The sequence below is a fragment of the Dendrobates tinctorius genome, unplaced genomic scaffold (assembly GCF_039654945.1).
Source record: "Dendrobates tinctorius isolate UK_male_01 unplaced genomic scaffold, ASM3965494v1 ptg000243l, whole genome shotgun sequence".
Taxonomy (NCBI): domain Eukaryota; kingdom Metazoa; phylum Chordata; class Amphibia; order Anura; family Dendrobatidae; genus Dendrobates; species Dendrobates tinctorius.
The window spans coordinates 5,384,284-5,406,137 of NW_027361910.1; the positions used below are offsets into that span (position 1 = coordinate 5,384,284).

Genomic DNA, 21,854 nt, shown 5'->3' on the forward strand with positions numbered 1-21,854 from the left:
CCGGTGGGCTTACAGTGGGGGAAACAATGTAGCGTTGCTGACTACCTTCTTTGGGAGCATTTGCACATGTGGTACTTGAGGTTTGGTGTTCCGTCCACGCTTGCAATTGCATGGTGGTTAAATGTCTAAGCATGCAACTGGTATTCAAATTTTTCAGATTTTTCCCTCAGCTAAAGGTCTTTGTGCACTTCTTACAGATAACCTTGGCCTGATCATTAGGATTTTGTTCAAAAAAGTGCCACACTGCACTCTTCCTACTATGGAAGACATTTTGCGTCCTTGCACGCTGTGCTATTTTGACCGTCTGGCCAAGCAATCCAGCAACTTTTTGGCTTTTTGTAACCCTTTTTTGGACTTCTCCGTGCCTGCCATATAACAGCTGTTGCGATGTCGATGCCTGCTGCGGATGCTTGTCCTCCTCTTCGGAGCTATTGGCAGTGGCACCCTCTTCCCCCAATGGATGCCAATCTGGGTCAACAACTGGGTCATCCATCACCTCCTCTTCAATGTCATGTGCACCTTCCTCTGTGTCACCGTGTACGGTGGTATAGTATGCGGGAAGGGGCACCTGAGTTTCATCAGGGTCAGAATCTGGCTCAGTACACTGCGAGGACAATGTCGTGCTCTGAGTGAATGTACCAGCAGAATCATCTATCAGTGGCTGTGCATCAGTGCACTCCATGTCAGATTCATCTTGGCCTGGGTAATTCACCATTTCACTTCATAACCCAGGCATGGTATGTGAAAAAAGCTTCATGGAGTAATCTGTTGTGTGGCCTGCCACATCCTTCAATTTTGGTTGGGGTGAAGGACACAAAGAAAGGTGTGGTTCATGACCATGAGCCTCCAAAGACGACTCAGTGCTTTTATTTTTTACAAGTTCAGAAGAGGAGGCGATAGAGCTGGAGGCTTTGTCAGCAATGTAGGCCAAAACTTGTTCCTGAAGCTCCGGCTTTAAAAGCGGTTTACCTACTACCAGAAAAGGGAGCCTTCGAGGCCTTGTGGAGCCAGACGATGACGCAGGCTTAACACCTCCTGCATTAGGTGTTATTTTGCTTTTGCCACTACCAGCAGATCCAACACCATCATTAACAGCTGGCAACCCCTGCCCACTAGCACGGCCTCTTACACCACACTTCCTCATTTTTTGGAAAAATGTACCCACAATTCCACTAATGATATGGAACTGTAAAACAAGGTACAAGGTGTATATAGGACAGGGGAGAATTTAATTCTCCTACCACTTCTGGACACTGATGTATTGTGTCAGGCCAGTGTATATCACACCGCTGTACGACAGACTGAATTTGGCTGGTGTGCAAAATGTGATATATGACGGGAGAAATGGAATGTCCTTACACACTTCTGGACACTGATGTATTGTGTGAGGCCCAATGTATATCACACCGCTGTATGACAGACTGAATTAGGCTGGTGTGAAAAATGTGACATAGGACGGCAGAAATGGATTGTCCTTACACACTTCTGGACACTGATGTATTGTGTCAGGCCAGTGTATATCACACCGCTGTATGACAGGCTGAATTTGGCTGGTGTGTAAAATGTGATATATAGCGGGAGAAATGGAATGTCCTTACACACTTCTGGACACTGATGTATTGTGTGAGGCCCAATGTATATCACACCGCTGTATGACAGACTGAATTAGGCTGGTGTGAAAAATGTGACATAGGACGGCAGAAATGGATTGTCCTTACACACTTCTGGACACTGATGTATTGTGTGAGGCCCAATGTATATCACACCGCTGTATGACAGGGTGAATTTGGCTGGTGTGAAAAATGTGACATAGGATGGCAGAAATGGATTGTCCTTACACACTTCTGGACACTGATGTATTGTGTCAGGCCAGTGTATATCACACCGCTGTATGACAGGCTGAATTTGGCTGGTGTGTAAAATGTGATATATGGCGGGAGAAATGGAATGTCCTTACACACTTCTGGACACTGATGTATTGTGTCAGGCCAGTGTATATCACACCGCTGTATGACAGGATGAATTTGGCAGGTGTGAAAAATGTTATATAGGACGGAAGAAATGGAATGTCCTTACACACTTCTGGACACTGATGTATTGTGTCAGGCCCAGTGTATATCACACCGCTGTATGACAGGATGAATTTGGCAGGTGTGAAAAATGTTATATAGGACAGGGCAGGATTGGAATCTCCCTAGAGTGTAGGTCTGTAAGAACGGAACAACTCCTCGACTTATCCTTACAGAGTCACACCCTTAGCTTCACTGTGGCCGTGATAACAGCCGTTACACGGTACTGAGAGAGCAGCGTGCACGTACACCGCTGTCCGATGTATGTTAAATTGTCAAGCTCCGTGTTTTTTAGTATACGGACTCACACACGTTGTCTCTCTATAGTTTTGAATGTAATCAAACAGCAAATAGACTAGACTGTTTGAAAAACAGACAAAACTATAAGGTGGAGGTCTGTAAGAACGGAACAACTCCTCGACTTATCCTTACAGAGTCACACCCTTAGCTTCACTGTGGCCATGATAACAGCCATTACACGGTACTGAGAGAGTAGCGTGCACGTACACCGCTGTCCGGTGTATGTTAAATTGTCAAGCTCTGTGTTTTTTTAGTATACGGACTGACACACGCTGTCTCTCTATAGTTTTGAATGTAATCAAACAGCAAATAGACTAGACTGTTTGAAAAACAGACAAAACTATAAGGTGGAGGTCTGTAAGAACGGAACAACTCCTCGACTTATCCTTACAGAGTCACACCCTTAGCTTCACTGTGGCCGTGATAACAGCCGTTACACGGTACTGAGAGAGCAGCATGCACGTACACCGCTGTCCGGTGTATGTTAAATTGTCAAGCTCCGTGTTTTTTTAGTATACGGACTGACACACGCTGTCTCTCTATAGTTTTGAATGTAATCAAACAGCAAATAGACTAGACTGTTTGAAAAACAGACAAAACTATAAGGTGGAGGTCTGTAAGAATGGAACAACTCCTCGATAGGGATGGGCGAATCTACTCGTTAGGACTCGTTACTCTGCGAGTAGTAGGGGACTCGCAGGAGTCGGTACTCTGCGAGTTTCCAAGCGATTACTCGCACAGTAACGAGTCCAATACAAATCAATGGCAATCCTAGTTTTTTCAGAGTTTAATTCAAGCAATCCTAGTTTCTTAGCGATTTTGTGTCCCCCTGCTGACACAAAATCGCTAAGAAACTAGATTGCTTGTATTAAACTCTGAAAAAAAAAAAATTGGAGTCTTAGCGATTTTGTGTCCCCCTGCTGACTAGTGTTGAGCTTTCCGATTGGCTGCCGAAATGACGTCATCATGATGCGCTGTCTGTGCGCATTATGATGCGCCGTCAGTTCGGGCCTTCGGGGGGGGCTGTGCCGACTGTCCGGGGGTCAGTACCGGCCTGCCGGTGGTCTGTGCAGGCTCCGGTGGTCTGTGCCGGCCTGCCGGGGGGCTGTACCGGCCTTCCGGGGGGCTGTGCCGGCCTGCCGGTGGTCTATGCAGGCTCCGGTGGTCTGTGCCGGCCTGCCGGGGGGCTGTGCCGGCCTGCCGGTGGTCTATGCAGGCTCCGGGGGGCTGTGCAGGCATCGTCCGATGGGACTACAAGTACATGTAATTTTTTTTTTTTTTACATTCAACACATTAGCCGGATGATGGGACTACTACTGTCCCATCATTGGCTAATGTGTCAATCACTGTCATGGTAGCAGGCATCGCCCGATGCACAGACCACCGGAGCCTGCACAGCCCCCCGGCAGGCCGGCACAGACCCCGGCAGGCCGGCACAGACCACCGGAGCCTGCACAGCCCCCCGGCAGGCCGGCACAGCCCCCCGGCAGGCCGGCACAGACCACCGGAGCCTGCACAGCCCCCCGGCAGGCCTGCACAGACCACCGGCAGGCCGGTACAGACCCCCGGACAGTCGGCACAGCCCCCTCGAAGGCCCGAACTGACGGCGCATCATGATGCGCACAGACAGCGCATCATGATGACGTCATTTCGGCAGCCAATCGGAAAGCTCAACACTAGTCAGCAGGGGGACACAAAATCGCTAAGAAACTAGAATTGCTTGTAGTAATATCTCTCTCTCTCTCTCCCCAGCACAGGAATCGCTGCAATACTCGCATCCCCATTCATTAACATTGGACTCGCTAGACTCGCAACGAGTAGCGAGTTTCCGTCTCGGACTCGTTACAGTCTAGCGATTCCGAGTATTTCAGGATTCGCCCATCCCTACTCCTCGACTTATCCTTACATAGTCACACCCTTAGCTTCACTGTGGCCGTGATAACAGCCGTTACACGGTACTGAGAGAGCAGCGTACACCGCTGTACGGTGTGAAAAAATGCACGCTCAGTATCTCACGAGGACAAAAAAAAAAAGGATTGCTTTTAAAAAAAGCAGTTTGCAAAGCAGTGTGAAACCAGCAATGCAGCTATCAGGTAGCCTTATAAGGCAGCCTAACAACCAACAGAGCTGATCCACCAAAATATAGCCTCCCCTTGCACTGCACAGTGACTGGTGTGTTGTACAGGCAAAATCGCTAGCAGCAGCAGCTGATTTTTTTTCTTCTTCCCTGCCTAACGCTCTCCCTACAGAACCTGCAGAAGCAGCATCTCTCCCTCTGCTGAGATCAGCAGAAGTAAGATGGCGGTCGGCATGCACGTCCTTTTATACCCCCTGTGACGCCCCACAAAGCAAGCCAATCACTTGCATGCCCTTCTCAAAGATGGTGGGGACCGCTGCCTATGTCATCACGTTGCCCACAGTGTCCGTTCTTCCTCATTGGCTGAAAAAGGGCGCTGAAGCATGTTTTGAAACACGACTTTGGCGCTAAAGTCGCCGACCTCATGGCCGACCTCACGCTGAGGTCGGGTTTCGTTTCATGAAACCCGACTTTAGCGAAAGTCAGCGACTTTTGATTTTTTTCTACCTGTTTCGCTCAACTCTAGTCCCACCCATCCTGAAAAGTTTCCCCCTTCCCACATACTAATGTGCCTCAAACAGGAAGTTGATATCACCAACCATTCCCATTTTATTTAGGTGTATCCATATAAATAGCCCACTCTGTATGTATATATATATACCGTCTTTCCCCGAATGTAAGACGTACTAGGGGAATAATGGGGGATGCCTAATGTAAGACATTCCCCCGTTTATAAGACATAGCGGATCAGCGGTGCCCCGAAAGTAAGACGTTGTGCGGTACCGGTATAATGCATTAGGTTTAACATACCGGTACCGGTGCCTGTGTCCCCCTGTGTCCCCTGGGCAGAAGTCAGGGCCTCTCTGATTGGCCCAGCGGCTTCTGTGAGCCCGCCCGCCGGCCGCCGCCCTGACGTCACCGCTCATTGGCCAGTGTCCCCCTGCATGAGGAAGAAGAAGCCTGCCCTGCCCTGTCCCGCACCGCAGAGGAATCGCCATCCGGTAAGCAATGGCTGTGGGATACTGTACCATACCGTAATGGCAGGCTGTGGGATACTGTACAATGGCAGGCTGTGGGATACTGTACAATGGCAGGCTGTGGGATACTGTACAATAGCAGGCTGTGTTTACGATGATGTTCCTGAAGATGATGACATGGTTGTCATCGAATAAATCTTGTTTTATCTTCCAGTATAACTTATTCAGACTGTTCATTGTTACCGTTTTTCATTGTTTTAAATGTTTTACATGTTATACATGGAAATACCATCATGATACGGTTGTAACAAGACATTCTTGGCACTTTCTTGGGCACTTGGTTTAATAAAACTGTTTTGTGGTGAACACCACACTGTTCAGCTTGTTAATAAATGTTATTTTTTGGTTAAAACAAAAATCGTCATTTTTTTTTTTCTAATATAAGACATACCCCGAAAGTAAGACATAGTGGGACTTTTGGGGGTCAAAAGAATGTAAGACACTGTCTTATATTCGGGGAAACACGGTATATAAAAACTGACCAGCACCTCCTAGTATGAACACGTGCAAGCTGCAAAAACTGCACAATATAGAGAAAAAGAATACAGCAGCACATGTACATGAATCTAGGCCATGTGAAAACACAGAAAAACATTAAAACCATTCAATTTAGATAATAATCCTCAAAAATATATATATATTTTTTTTTCTTCTTTATCTTCAAAAAAATTTTTTTTTTACTTACAATAAGATGAAAATGAAGGTTCTTAGTGCGCAAATTGGCCAATTCATGTAAGTCAATCAACCACGGCAAGGTGACCTCTCCCTGATGGGTCCCTGCTCTACTGTACGTAAGCGACTTCTGGGCCACCAGCCTACAATTTTGGACAAACATGTCACTACCGGGCTTAGCCTACAATTTATGGGCAGGTAGAGCTGATTGCGGCCACCTGCAAGGCCAATGGGAGGGGTGCAAGATCACACTGGAGGCAGATAGCATCCACTACTGTAAGTAAAAAAAAAAAAAATTTAAAATATTTTTGAGGATTATTATCTAAATTGAATGGTTTTAATGTTTTTTTTGTGCATGTACATGTGCTGCTGTATTCTTTTTCTCTATCTATCTATCTATACTGCTCAAAAAATAAAGGGAACACTAAACAATACGTTGCATATGTATGTGTATATATATATATATATATATATATATACATACACACACACACACATCATGAATCTGAGAGACAGGATTTACAGATTCATACATTCTGCATTTCACCTTTTCTCTAGGAACTGTTCCTTTGTGTGGGTGTGCTAATATTATTTTACCATATATTCATGTATATCTGCGATCAATCTTATCAGCCAGCACAGCTTATTAACCTAATACTTCCTTTCCTCACTGCAGATTCAATTGGCTTATTGTGTGAACTATAAATAGTATTGCCTTTGGTTGTTATTAGAATAAAACACCCCTTTAAATTGGAATAACACAAGAACAAGGCTTAACACTTTTTTCAGCGCGATCTTATTTTTTTAATGTAATTCTAATTTACTTTTTTTTTAGTTCATGGAAAGTCATATTCTCAGAATATATATATCTAATATACAGTCATGGCCAAAAGTTTAGAGAATGACACAAATATTAATTTTTACAAAGTCTACTGCTTCATTTTTTCTAATGGCAATTTGCCTATACTCCAGAATGCTATAAAGAGTGATCAGCTTAATAGCAATTACTTGCAAAGTCAATATTTGCCTAGAAAATTAACTTTATCCCCCAAAACACATTTCAACATCATTGCAGCCCTGCCTTAAAAGGACCAGCTAACATCGTTTCAGTGATTGCTCCATTAACACAGGTGTGGGTGTTGATGAGGACAGAGCTGGAGATCAATCTGTCATGATTAAGTAAGAATGACACCACTGGACACTTTAAAAGGAGGCTGGTGCTTGGCATCATTGTTTCTCTTCTGTTAACCATGGTTATCTCTAAAGAAACACGTGCAGTCATCATTGCACTGCACAAAAATGGCCTAACAGGGAAGAGTATCACAGCTAGAAAGATTGCACCTCAGTCAACAATCTATCGCATCATCAAGAAGTTCAAGGAGAGAGGTTCCCTTGTTGCCAAAAAGGCTCCAGGGCGCCCAAGAAAGACCAGCAAGCGCCAGGACCATCTCTTAAAAGTGTTTCAGCTGCGGGATCGGGCTACCAGCAGTGCAGAGCTTGCTCAGGAATGGCAGCAGGCAGGTGTGAGTGCATCTGCATGCACTGTGAGGCGGAGACTCTTGGAGCAAGGCCTGGTCTCTAGGAGGGCAGCAAAGAAGCCACTTCTCTCCAGAAAAAACATCATGGACAGACTGATATTCTGCAAGAGGTACAGGGAGTGGACTGCTGAGGACTGGGGTAAAGTCATTTTCTCTGATGAATCCCCTTTTCGATTGTTTGGGACATCTGGAAAACGGCTTACTCGGAGAAGACCAGGTGAGCGCTACCACCAGTCTTGTCTCATGCCAACTGTCAAGCATCCTGAAACCATTCATGTGTGGGGTTGCTTCTCAGCCAAGGGAATGGGCTCTCTCTCAGTCTTGCCTAAAAACACAGCCATGAATAAAGAATGGTACCAGAATGTCCTCCAAGAGCAACTTCTCCCAACCGTCCAAGAGCAGTTGGGCAATCAACAATGCCTTTTTCAACATGATGGAGCACCTTGCCATAAAGCAAAGGTGATAACTAAATGGCTCAGGGAACAAAACATAGAGATTTTGGGACCATGGCCTGGAAACTCCCCAGATCTTAATCCCATTGAGAACTTGTGGTCAATCATCAAGAGACGGGTGGACAAACAAAAACCTTCAAATTCAGACAAAATAAAAGCATTGATTTTGCAAGAATGGACTGCTATCAGTCAGGATTTGATCCAGAAGTTGATTGAGAGCATGCCAGGGAGAATTGCTGAGGTCCTGAAGAAAGGTCAACACTGCAAATATTGACTTGCTGCATTAACTCATTCTAACTGTCAATATAACCTTTTGTTACTCATAATATGATTGCAATTATATTTCTGTATGTGATAAAAACATCTGACAAACACACATAAAAACCAGAGGACAGCAGATCATGTGAAAATATAATATTTGTGTCATTCTCTAAACTTTTGGCCATGATTGTATAAAGCTCAAGTGTGTGTATGTATGTATGTGTGTGTGTATGTCCGGGATTGACATCTGCGCCGTCGCAGCTACAGCAACAAAATTTGGCACAGTCACACATCTGGACCCCGAGAGTGTCCTAGGCTACGTTGTGAGGCGAAATATTAACCCCGCGCGTTCCAATTCACCAAACAATTTTGCCCCTATCTACATAATGGGGAAAAAGTGTGTGCATATCAAGTCCCGCCCCTCATTATGATGTCATAATGGTTGCCATGGCGACGCTGATGTCATCATAGGTTGCAAACCCCACCGCTCATTATGATGTCATAATGGTTGACCATGGGATGGAGGATGTGTGATGGGTATATGGGCACTGGACTATGGGATGGAGGATATGTATGACGGGTACATGGGCACAGCACTATGGGATGGAGGATGTGTGATGGGTATATGGGCACTGGACTATGGGATGGCGGATATGTATGATGGGTATATGGGCACGGGACTATGGGGTGGAGGATATGTATGATGGGTATATGGGCATGGGACTACGGGATGGAGGATGTGTGATGGGTATATGGGCACGGGACTATGGGATGGAAGATAATTATAATTTGTTATAACTAACCACAGTTAGTTACTATGCCCGGGCAGCGCCGGGCACTTCAGCTAGTAACATATATATATATAATATATATATATATATATATATGAATATGACTTTCCATGAACTACAATATATATATATATATATATATATACACACACACTATCTGAAGAGCCCGGCGCTGTCCGGGCATAGTGCCAAGGACTTCTATGGCCCCCACCCTGGATATGCCCCAACCCCCCATCCACCTTCCCTATGCCATGGACTTGTATAGCCTCATCCTGGATCTGCCCCATGCCCCCATCCACCTTCCCTATGCCATGGACTTCTATAGCCCCATCCTGGATCTTCCCCATCCACCTTTCCTACAGCCCCTACCCAACATCCCTACAGTCTCTATCCCTATTCCCTTCTGTACACTTGCTTTGGCAAAACTGATGTGTATTTAGTCCCGCCAATAAAGCTTCTTTGAATCTTGAATCTTGTAACTAACAGTGGTTAGTTATAACAAATTATAATTATCCTCCATCCCATAGTCCCGTTCCAAATGTTGAATACAGTGTAACAGAGAACAGGGGAGCAGAATCTGAAATCAAACTCACATCTATTTTTTATAGTGCACAAAACATAATTGTTACATTATTTGTTGGGATAGATATACATTTTTTACAACTGAATGTTGGTGTAGTACCGTGTGGTTATACTCTAAAGGCATGTCTTAGGCTATATTTCTAACTCTTTAGTTCCTTGGTGCATAGGTTTACACACAGGGCAGTATTTGGTGTTCATGCTGTCCTCGGCATTTTATATGTGTGTATATGGTTGTGTGTGTGTGTATATTTGTGCAGGGCTAGCATTAGTGGCAGGCAGACCAGGCAGCTGCCTAGGGCCCCCGCTCCCCCAGGGGCCTCCAGCCAGTGGCGTGCCACTAATAGCGGCACATCACGCAGCCGCAATGGGGTCCGTCTAGCAACAACGCTGACTCCCCCCATGCCACATTCAACTATACCGACGTCTATGATGCCAATACAGTTCAAAGCAATGATGGAGGAGAGAGTGTCAGCTGACACTCCCTCTCCCATCATTCCCCACTGCCTCTGACACTACCGGTGCACGATGACATCACTTCATCGCACACCCTCTGTGTGCCGGGCATTGCAGCCACTAAGACCGGAGCCGAGCCTGGAGCAGCGTGGGGCACAAGGAGATGTGAGGAATGTGAGGTTTTTTTTTTAATATATCAGTGAGTGAGTACTGGACTGTAGGGCCATTCTCTGGGGGGGGCTAAATTAAATTCTATGAGGGAGGACTGCATCATACCCTTTGATGGGGCTACATTATATTCTATAGTGAGGTGGGCTGTATTATATTCGATGAGGGGCTACATTATATTTTATGGGGGCTGTATTATATTCTATGAGGGAGGGTTGCATCATACTCTGATGGGGCTACATTATATTCTATGTAGAGATGGGCTGTATTATATTCTATGAGGGCTGCAATATATTCCATGGGGGCTGTATTATATTTATTCTATTCTATGAGGGGTGATTGCATCATACGCTATGAGGTGGCTACATTTTATTCTATGAGTGCTACATTATACTGTATGGGGGACTTCATTATACTCTATGAGGGGGCTATATGGTATTCTATGGGGAGCTGCATTGGACTATATAAGGGGGCTGCATTATATTCTATGAGGGGGCTACCATATGTTCTATGGAGTTGCTGCATTATACTATATGAGGGGGCTGCATTATATTCTTTGGGCGGGTTACATTATATTGTATGGCAGGGCTGCATTATGCTCTGAGGGGACTACATTATATTCTGTGGGGAGGCTGCATTATACTCTGTGGGGTGGCTGCATTATACTATATGTGGGCTGCATTGTACTGTATTAAGGACTATGGGGAATACATTATACTATATGGAGGACTGTGGGGCACATTATATTATATGGAGGACTATGTGGTGTGCATTTTACAATATGGAGGGCTGTGGTGCACATTTTAATATATGGAGGACTATGGGGTGTATTATACTAAACAAGCAAAATGCTGCATATTCATCGAGTGATTGGATTGTTTATGCCGGAACACAAATCAATGTTATCAGCAGCACACCTCTGGTGTAAACTATAGATGTGCTGCTGATAACATGATATTGTATGGGGACAGATTGATCTATTAGTAATTGTTCTATCCCCATCATTCTTTCTCGGTGTAAAGAGGCCGGAAAGCAAGCGTCAAAATACTTCAATATTGTTGATCACGCTCATTTAGCGGCCTGAACTATGCGCACGTGAATACAACTGAAATGCTTGTGTGCGATGATGCAATATGTGAGCATTTGGGGCCCCACTATAAACTTTTGCCTGTACCCCTTTACAGCCCTGTTAGTCTGCATCCATCTATCCCATACAGCCTATACCCCCCATACACCAGTCTCAGTCTGCACCCCTCTATCCCACACAGCCTGTACCCTCATACACCCATGTCACAGTCTGCACCCCTGTATTCCACACTTTTGCCTAGGGCCTCACTTTGCCTAAAACCGGCCCTGTGTATGTGTATATTTTCTACTTATAAAAGAAAAAATAATATTTTTTAGTGAAAATATCAACTACAAAGCAAATATTTTAGAACTGTTTTTATAGTGATCGTATTTCTATATGAATTTTAATAATTAATCTTTTAAATATACTGTTAATATTACAGACCTCTAACATATACTAAAGGAAAACCCCAATATACGACTGTCAAAGTAGGAGTTTTTGGTTGTGTTATGTAATGTGCAATTGCTAATACCCTTTGCTGCTTTTAAACATATTGTATTATGCAATTTTTTTTTGCCATTTTTTATGAACACTGTTAAATGAATGTGTTCTACAAACTTTTTTGCTATCTTCACTTTTTATTTTTTTGGACATATGACTAGAATATTATGATAACATACCAACAAAAAAAGAAAAGGAGAGACAGAAAGGGAAGGGGAAAAAAAGACTTCTCGACATCCTGTCTCTTCACTGTTCCCACGAGTCTTTGAACAGGCGTCTCTCTATTGAGGCCCTTTGGGATATGGAGCAACTTCACGCTATCAAAAGCATACTATCCCTTTGTTTTTTGTTTTTTCTTTTTTTTTTTATTCCTCTCCATGGGAATTTTCCTCTACTCACTTACATCAAAGGGATACTCCAGGGTAAGCCATGTTCAATAGAGTTCAGAGACTTTCCAGCTGAAAGATTACCTTGCTAAGTCATGACAAAACCAATACTTTTAGCACTTCATTATAAGGGGAGATCATACCAAAGATTGATTTGTTTTAGATTTAACTTTGCTCATTTGCTTTTCATTATGTCAACTGATAAAAAGACATATGTTTTTACCCCTTCACCCCAAGCCTGTTTTCACCTTCCTGACAGGCCAAATTTTACAATTCTGACCACTGTCACTCTATGTGGTCATAACTCTGGAACGCCTCAATGGATCCCACTGCTTCTAAGATTATTTTCTCATGACATACTTCATGACAGTGGAAAATTTCTGTGATATGACTTATGACGCTTATTTGTGAAAAAACGAAAAAAAATTTTTAATCAGGATGCAGCCATGCCCATTAGTGTTGGTTCAGAATATTGGGGTGTCAATTCTATTTTAACCTGACAGTGTGATTTTATAGTATAGCGCACTGACTTGCCGGCTTTTCTAAAGGACACCGGGGTGTATTTCTCACAAGTCACACGCATGGTCCATGTGTAATCTGTTTTTTTTCTCGCACCCATAGACTTGCATTGGCGAGCCTCGGCCTAGGTATGGTGCAAATTGCAGCATGCTGTGATTGATTTCCTCCGCACATATAACACGGGCGAGAAAAAAAATGGATGATGGGAGCTGCCCCATAGATTAACATTGGTCCGAGTGCTATGCGATTTTTTTCGCATAGCGCTCGTCCGTATTCTATGGTAGTGTGACTGCGACCTAAGGCTGTGTCTTTTTCTGTGATGTTTTGTGAAATGTTTTCCTATGCTAACCATTACATGTTTAGACAGAAGGATTTGCGCAAGCCTAAATCAGCAGAAGATTAGAGCAGCCTCCCTGCTCAGTTCCTTCAAAAACTTTATTCCATTTTGAAAGCAAAGGGTTTACACACTAAAGGTTGATCTGATTTACATTTCTCTTTAATATATTAATTTATCATTATACTTGTTAATAAAAAAAAATTAACACTTCAATTTTTAAAAGCTTTTTTTAATGTGCAGCATTTTCTTCACACCCACGTAAATCCTTTGCTCAGTACTGCATGTGTGTGTATGTGTACATATACAGTGTATATATACAGTGTGTATATATATATATATACACATATATACAGTATATATATTAGAAAAAAATGGAGGAAGCACACCAACTTGTAAAGGTGAAAACAGCCCATAGAGAAAGGCTCACACTTGGAGCTGAAACATCGCCATTATGGGCCATTAAGTAGTAATAATGGCTTTATTGAAAGATTGGTATTTGCCTGAGGTGCACAGCAACCGGATACATTGCTGCTGCTTCTTCTTTTATGTATACATAAAATCACATGGGTTTATACTGATGATATTGATAAGTTTATCTTTATATGTTTATGTGAACATGTGCACTCATCTCAGCGACTGGTCCACATCTCCTGCCCATTAAAATGCTGAATCCAGGTGTGTATATAGATATATATATATATATATATATATATATATACATACAGTCAGGGCCGGTTTTAGGCAAAGTGGGGCCCTAGGCAAAGTTTAAAATGGGGCCCCAAATACTAACATATTGCACATCAAACAGAAGCAATTCGGTTGTAGTTACATGCGTTGAGCAGGCCGCTAAATGAGTGTGATCGACAATATTGAAGTCGTTCAACACTTGTTTCCTGGCCTCTTTCCACCGTCTGAGAATGAATGATGGGGACAGAACAATCACTAATGGATCACTAACAGATCACCATACAGTATCATGTTATCAGCAGCACATCTACAGTTTACACCCCATAGTCCTCCATATAATATAATGTCCCCCATAGTCCTCCATATTGTATAATACACTCCATATAGTCCTCCATATATCATAATATGCCCCATAGTCCTCCATATAGTATAATACACTCCTCAGTCCTCCATATAGTATAATACACTCCACATAGCCCTCCATATATGAAAATACACTGCTCAGTCCTCCGTATAGTATAATACATTCCTCATAGTGCTCCATATAGTATAATGCACCGCCATAGTCATCCATGGAGTACAATTCACTTCCCTTAGTATAATGCACCCAATAGTTCTTCATATAATGTATTCCCCATAGTCCTCGATACACTATAATGCAGCCATCCCATAGAGCATAATTCAGCCATGCCATACAATATAATGTAACCCCTCATAGAATATAATGCATCCCCTCTCTTATAGTGTAAAGCAGCCACCCTTTAGAGCATAATGCAGCTACCCCACAGAGTATAATGCAGCCACTCTACAGAATACAATGTAACCCCCCATATAATATAATACAGCCCCTCTCATATAGTATAATGCAGCCCCTCCATAGAATATATGGCATTTCCTTCAAAGAGTATAATGCAACCCCTTATATAGTATAATGTAGCCCCTCCATAGAATACAATGTAGCCCTCCGCGTATAGTATAATGCAGCCCCCATAGAATATATTGTAGACCCCTCATAAAGTATAATGAAGCCCCCATACAATATAGTCTAGACATCCATAGAATATGATGCAGCCCCCCATAGAATACAATGTAGCCTCCTCATATAGAATAATGGATCTGCCCCATCCCCCATCCACCTTCCCTATGCAATGGACTTCTATAGCCCCATCCTGGATCTGCCCGCATCCACCTTTCCTACAGCCCCTACCCAACATCCCTACAGTCCCTATCCCTATTCCCTTTTGTACACTTGCTTTGGCAAAACTAATGTGTATTTAGTCCTGCCAATAAAGCTTCTGTGAATTGAATTGAATGAATGTAGCCCCCTCGTAGAGTATGATGCAATCACCCCCCATAGAATATAATAAATATTATACAGCCCCCCCATAGAATATAATGTAGAGCGGGGAATGATGGGAGAGGGAGTGTCAGCTGATGCTCTCTCCTCCATCATCACTTTGAACTGTAACGGCAAATGCCGGTATAGTTCAATGCGGCGGGGGATGTTGGCGCTGGGGGCAGGCCACTAGCTGGGGACCCCTGGGGGAGCGGGGGCCCTAGGCAGCTGCCTGGTCTGCCTGCGCCTAACGCCGGCCCTGTTTACACTACATATCAGACAACATCTGATTTTGGGGGTCTCCACTGTGACCCAGTCCGAATATTACGTCTGCACACATGAAGGTTTGTTCAAGTATTAATTTTTTTTATTCTGAAAATTCTAATTACCGTACATCATTTTGCTATTTTCTTTATAGCAGTATTTTTCTGCAATTACTTACACTATTCTTAGATCTACATTACCTTCTCTATCGACAAACTATGGCTGAATACAAGTTATTCTCTGTCGCAGTGTCCATGCTAAATTGACTACGTAATACCTTTTTCAGAAGGCCTGAGAAATCTCATATTTGACTTCCAGCTACTAATATAGCAGAGAAAATATCTTTATATATAAAATAACCATCATCAGCAAAGAGAAGGTGAGATAGAAAGTAATTTCATCCACTATGAATTTTACATAATAATTTGGCTGCCATATACAGTAATGGTGATAAAGCCCCATACACCACACAAGAAAAGTCAGATTTGTTCAGCCTAAGCCAGTCAAATCTCAGGCATGGATCACTTTCAGGTTCCTGGTTTAAGAATTCAATGATGTGTGACATTTCAGAACAGCAATGATACACCTGAATACTCCTTTACATTTAGATTGAAACAGGGAAAATGTGACTTTATGGGGAAGAATATTTAATTTGGTGAGTGATAGGTTTCTGACCATTGATTTGTAGGAACATGATAAGGATCATAGATAAAAAAACATATTAATACATTGGAAATAGGATTCATCCACTTGAGGTGACTATGAGAGTTAACGAAAGTGCATATAGTGATCTGTGAGACTCATCACTTATAATAGATCATTTATGGTGGGGTAGAGGTCTTATACCCTAGGTAATTTCCTAGTTTTTAAGAAAAAGGTTTATGCTTGCTTGCCAGTGTACTGAATAGTGAACATACAGATGGTGTATTCATTAAAACTCAACGTTTTATGTAAACACAAGATAAAGGGTTATTACAATTTTTTAAACTAGTGGCTTATTAGTAGAATATGCCAACATTTTATGATTTATGATACTGTATTCTTCAGAATAAAATGTGAAAATAAAAACAGCACTGCTTCCTTTTCACTGTTTTCTCTGCCAAGTGGAGCCCTGGCTTTCCATTGTGCAATTGCTGGCCATCACTTTATAAAATGGAAAATGGATATACGGTAATTCTTCAGATGTGCTTTCTCATTGCAGGCGACCTCTTCCATATGTCTACTTGAACCCCTAGAAACATCTTATTTTTCCCTTAAAATAGCAAGGCAGCCCGCCATTTTCTTTGCAGCAGCTGCTCAAGATTGGAGCTTAATTATGATTAGTGGCTCTCTGCTTATGCTCATCGATGGGGAGGAAATACATATTGGGCATTTGACCAAAAGTTTCCCAACATGACAACCCCTATAATGGCTGAATTCTAAGGATATCCCAGCTTCTGATATACATTATTTTTCATTTCAACTGATCTTTGAAAAGGTCTCCTCTTGTGTAAAACAATGCACATATTCACTTTTGACTAACCTCTGCACTAATCCGTACCTCCCACTCCCGACTCCAAGACTTCTCCTGTGCTGTGTCAATCCTCTGGAATGCTCTACCCCAAGAAATTAGGACTATCCACAACTTGCAGAGTTTTAGGCGCTCCTCAAAACACATTTGTTCAGAGTGGCCTATCACGTTCACTAATCAAAGTCATTTTATGTGTAAGTGTGCATGTGTAGCCCATTCACTATCTCCATCCATCCCTCACTACCGCAAGATGGCTGGACCACTATTGTAAATACACCATTGTAAATACACACCTGTACTCTATCTCCCCCACCTCACTGTAGATTGTAAGCTCTCACGAGCAGGGTCGTCTTATTTTGCTTTCATTATTGTATTGTTAACGTTGTTACTTATGACTTGTGTTTTGAAACTGTTAAACTGTAAAGCGCTGCGGAATATGTTGGCGCTATAAAAATAAAGATTATTATTATTATTATATTCATTATTTCCTGGGATGTAAGTAATGAGTCACAATTAGTGATGAGCGAGCGAATGTGCTCGGACAAGGTGTTGTCCGAGCATGCTCATATGATAACTGAGTATTTGGCGCCCCTGAGGATTCAGTCGCCACAGAGGTACTGCACCTCCTCCTGAGGTGTGGTACCCCACCATTCAGGTAAGGTGGAGACCCCTTACCATGCTCCAACACCTGCATCCCACACAACACAGTAGTGTAGCAAAGCACCCTTTGGTGGCTCCCTGCTTGGAACACGAAGCGTGCTGGGAGACGGGTGGAGTTTAGTTTGCACTAAAGAGCGGGAAGAGGATAGGATATAGAGAGTTAGTCACAGGAGTCTGACGAGGTCGGACCTGTGTAAGGAGATCCTCTGAGAGGGATGAAGGAGGGAAAGTGCTGCAGCCGACCTCAGTGATCTGGGTCCGCTGGCACTGGAAAGGAACACTGAAAGAAAGCCTGACTCTCCATAAGAAGGAAAGGATTAGTACGGAACGTGAGGAGAAGAAGAGAACAGAGGATTAAGGGTTAGAGGAGAACCCTTCTCAAGTTCTGGTTGCAAGGCTGGGGTCCGGTCCCTGAGGTTGTTTGGATACTTATGGTCCCGCAACACACACCGGAGGAATAGAAGCTTGTCATCACTTGATTCCCACACAAGGCTTGGGGGCACAACAGAAACGAGATAGAGAGCCGGGACTTAGAAGCAGAGAGTCCCCGAAGCAGGCTACAGCTGTCTGCCGTACAAGTAGCGTTCATAGGAACATCAGACAGGAGGAACTCCAGTGTAACTCAGTACTAGGAGTACTTCACTTAAAGGCGCTAAGAGGGAGACATTCAGAAAAGGCACATGAGTTGGAGGAGTGTTGGAAAGGTGTGCTTCATCTTGCCTGGAGGTTGGCTGGGCTCCTGACCCGGAGGACACGGCACCGATGCGGGCTCTTGAGCCACCACAGACTGTGAGTAAAGCTTTGGAACTACATGCCCTGGTGTCCTCCACTTATTCCTGCGTCAACCTGTCCAGCACTGCTACATCCCTTACGCCCGACACTACACCATCTAAGTGTCGCTACATCCACTCTGCCCTGGGACTACAGCCCTGCCTGTGGAGGGCTATACCATCACTGCTGCACGACACCATCTGTCCCAGAGGAACTGTCTCCAGCGTCGGCTTAACATCTACATTGCCGAACACCACAGGTGGCGTCACGACTTACACATTCACACTGAACATTTACAAAGGGCGCCCAGGGCCACGGACCGGGTCACTGCTGCTGTGACACTTCCCTGTGAGATACCGGCCTGGTACCGAGTACCCCACAGCCCTGGGTGTGAGGGCGACCCAAGTATCTTCGGTATGATTGAATAATATGTTCAAGTCCCCGCGACTGCATGTCTCACGGCTGTTTGACAGCTGCAACACATGAGGGGATTGCTTGCTAGCACATTCGCTCATAACTGGTCACAACCTCTATATGTTATTTCTGCAAACCTATAAACTCTTGATTAAGCCTATGAATGTAGTTACAATTACCGGACTAAAGATATCTATTCAGAGAGATTTACACCAAGTATTCTCAAAAGTGTAAAAAGAAATTAATTCGTAACATCTCATACAGAGTAAAAATTTGCTGAGCTCCCTATGGGCCATGATGAGCTGATGAACTTTGATAATACACTAAAGGAAGAACTGAGTTCTGTAAAACTAAATCTTTCTGATATATTTTTCACAGCCAGGACTTATAATGTTCAGAGATATTCTGGCTTCCTTGTAGAATATAATACTAAAAGAGTTCCTCACTGAATTCCTACTTTCTGACAGATCTGCTAGTAAGGATCCATTTTCAAATAATATGCATTGCTAGATCATCAGCTGAGGTCCCTGACAGAATCAAACATAAAGCTTTAGTTGCGATCTATTTGCACCGACTAAGGCACACCATGCAACTATAAAATCATGCTACAGATGGGGCCTACCTGTAAAATTGCTGATCGCTGAGAACAACAACAAATAGTTTGCATATTTTTAGCACGATGTCCATAAGATGCTTTACAGTTATGCAAAGACTGGAGCTTGGCACAAGTAAATTCAAGAAATAACAAAGGAAAAAGAAGCTCTCATCATTCCTTTCAAGAAAAAGGGTGTTAAATATGCAAATGGTCTCGTCAGAGAGGAAGGGGACTTGAACTCCAGTGCCACCTGTAGGAAGTAGCAATCCTACTACCGTATATAATCGTGTATAAGCTGAGATTTTCTGCACATTTTTTTGTGCTGAAAACGCCCCTCTCGGCTTATACACTAATCATACACCAGATAGCTGGAGGGGGAGCTGGGGAGCAGAAGATATCGTACTCACCCTCCAAGTGTCTGCATAACAGGCTCTGCTACATCTCAGTCCCGCCGTCTGCTTCTCTTCCTGCCTTCTTCCTGTGCAGTCATGTGACACTGCTCATTAAAGTCATGAATATGGATGTGTCTCCACTCCCGTAGGGGTGGAGCTCATATTCGTTAATCTTTTTGCTCTTCTTATGTCCACTGCTATATCTCTATTCAGCTGTTGTACTCTCATTGCTCAGAGATTGTGCCCTGACTTATATTGGGTTTACTATTTAAGGGTTATTATGTTTCAGTAGGACTATGTCCACTGTCATATAGTCATACACAGTTATTTTGTGCATTATTTTCTACACTATTTTTATTCATTCGCATTACTGCACTTTAGAGCTGTATTTTGCTCTTATCAAACATTCTATTTGTATGTTGCAGTTTTTTTTAGCTTTTGTGTATGCTGCTACAGTATATATTTATTACATTCACCAATTTCATTGTACCTTTACATCTGGTGTGCTTTATAAGGCATGCATCTATACTGTACAACATTACGTTTATTGGCAATCTCCTGTAGGGTATGCTGTGTGGTTCCTACCTGTGTCTGATATTTTCTGTTTTTCATTGTATTTATTTTCTGCAATTTTATCATAATCATGTAACTAATGAGTCAACAGTGTGATGCAGCAGCAAAAAAGGCAAATGCAATTCTAGGATGTATTAACAGAAGCATACAGTCTAGATCACGTGAAGTCATTATTTCCCTCTACTCCTCTTTGGTCAGACCTCATCTGGAATATTGTGTCCAGTTTTGGGCACCACATTTTAAAAAAGACATCAACAAACTGGAGCAAGTTCAGAAAAGAGCGACCAGAATGGTGACCGGTCTGCAAACCCTGTCTTATGAGGAAAGGTTGCAGGATTTGGGAATGTTTAGTTTGCAAAAGAGAAGACTGAGAGGAGACTTAATAGCTGTCTACAAATATCTAAAGGGCTGTCACATTGTAGAAGGATCAACTTTATTCTCATTTGCACAAGGAAAGACTAGAAGCAATGGGATGAAGCTGAATGGGAGGAGACACAGATTAGATATTAGAAAAAACTTTTTGACAGTTAGAGTGATCAATGAGTGGAACAGGCTGCCACGAGAAGTGGTGAGTTCTCCTTCAATGGAAGTCTTCAAACAGAGGCTGGACAGACATCTAACTGGGATGATTTAGCGAATCCTGCTTTGAGCAGGGGGTTGGACCAGATGGCCCAGGAGGTCCCTTCCAACTCTACGATTCTATGATTCTATGATTCTATGATTCTATTAATAAAGATTTAATATTTTTTTTATTGGGGTTGTTACTCCTGCTTGTGCTCTGTCAGGTAATTGAGATTTTTTTACCCTAACTTCTATTGCAAGGCTCGTAAATGGGTCATCATTGACATATATATTATTGTAACTTCCAATAGGTGGCACTAGAGTTCAAGCCCTCTTCCTCTCTGAAGAGGCAATTTGCTTATTTAATTTCCCAGTAGAGCATTGCATGGCGTTTAAGTCTCCTCATACTGGCATGCCAGACCTGGCATGTCACTCTCAACAAGTGGGGTGAAAAGTCTCTTATGAGAAAAGGTGCCTTATGTAAAATGAGGAAGAACTGGTTAAATGGTATTCTGTTTTATACTAGGTGTACTTTTCCTCCAATACAATGACTGTGTCTACTTTCCATGTTAAATTATGTTCTTTTTTTTCCTCACAAGTACCTTTAATAATTTGCTAACCCTTTCATGTATTTTCATATTGTTTTTTTTTTTTTATTAGCACCTGACACTGGATTATGTTCACAATTTGTATTTTTTTCTGATTATCCTTGTTTTATGCTTCATTGTAATTAGAGTTGAGCGATACCGTCCGATACTTCAAAGTATCGTATCGGATGGTATCGGCCGATCTTTAAAAAAAGTATCGGTATCGCCGATTCCGATACCGGAAGTCCCATTCAAGTCTATGGGACTTCCGGTATCGGAATAAGGAAAACCC

General features: G+C 42.9%; 1 long non-coding RNA gene across 1 annotated transcript in view; it reads right to left on the minus strand.

Annotated features, from left to right (window-relative positions):
- LOC141060692 (uncharacterized) overlaps window positions 1-19,934 on the minus strand; it is a 51,518-nt gene extending 31,584 nt beyond the window's left edge. The window contains exon 1 of the long non-coding RNA XR_012222747.1: window positions 19,857-19,934. This is a non-coding gene — a long non-coding RNA (uncharacterized lncRNA). The remainder of the gene's footprint in view (window positions 1-19,856) is intronic.
- Between the last annotated feature and the right edge of the window lie 1,920 nt (window positions 19,935-21,854).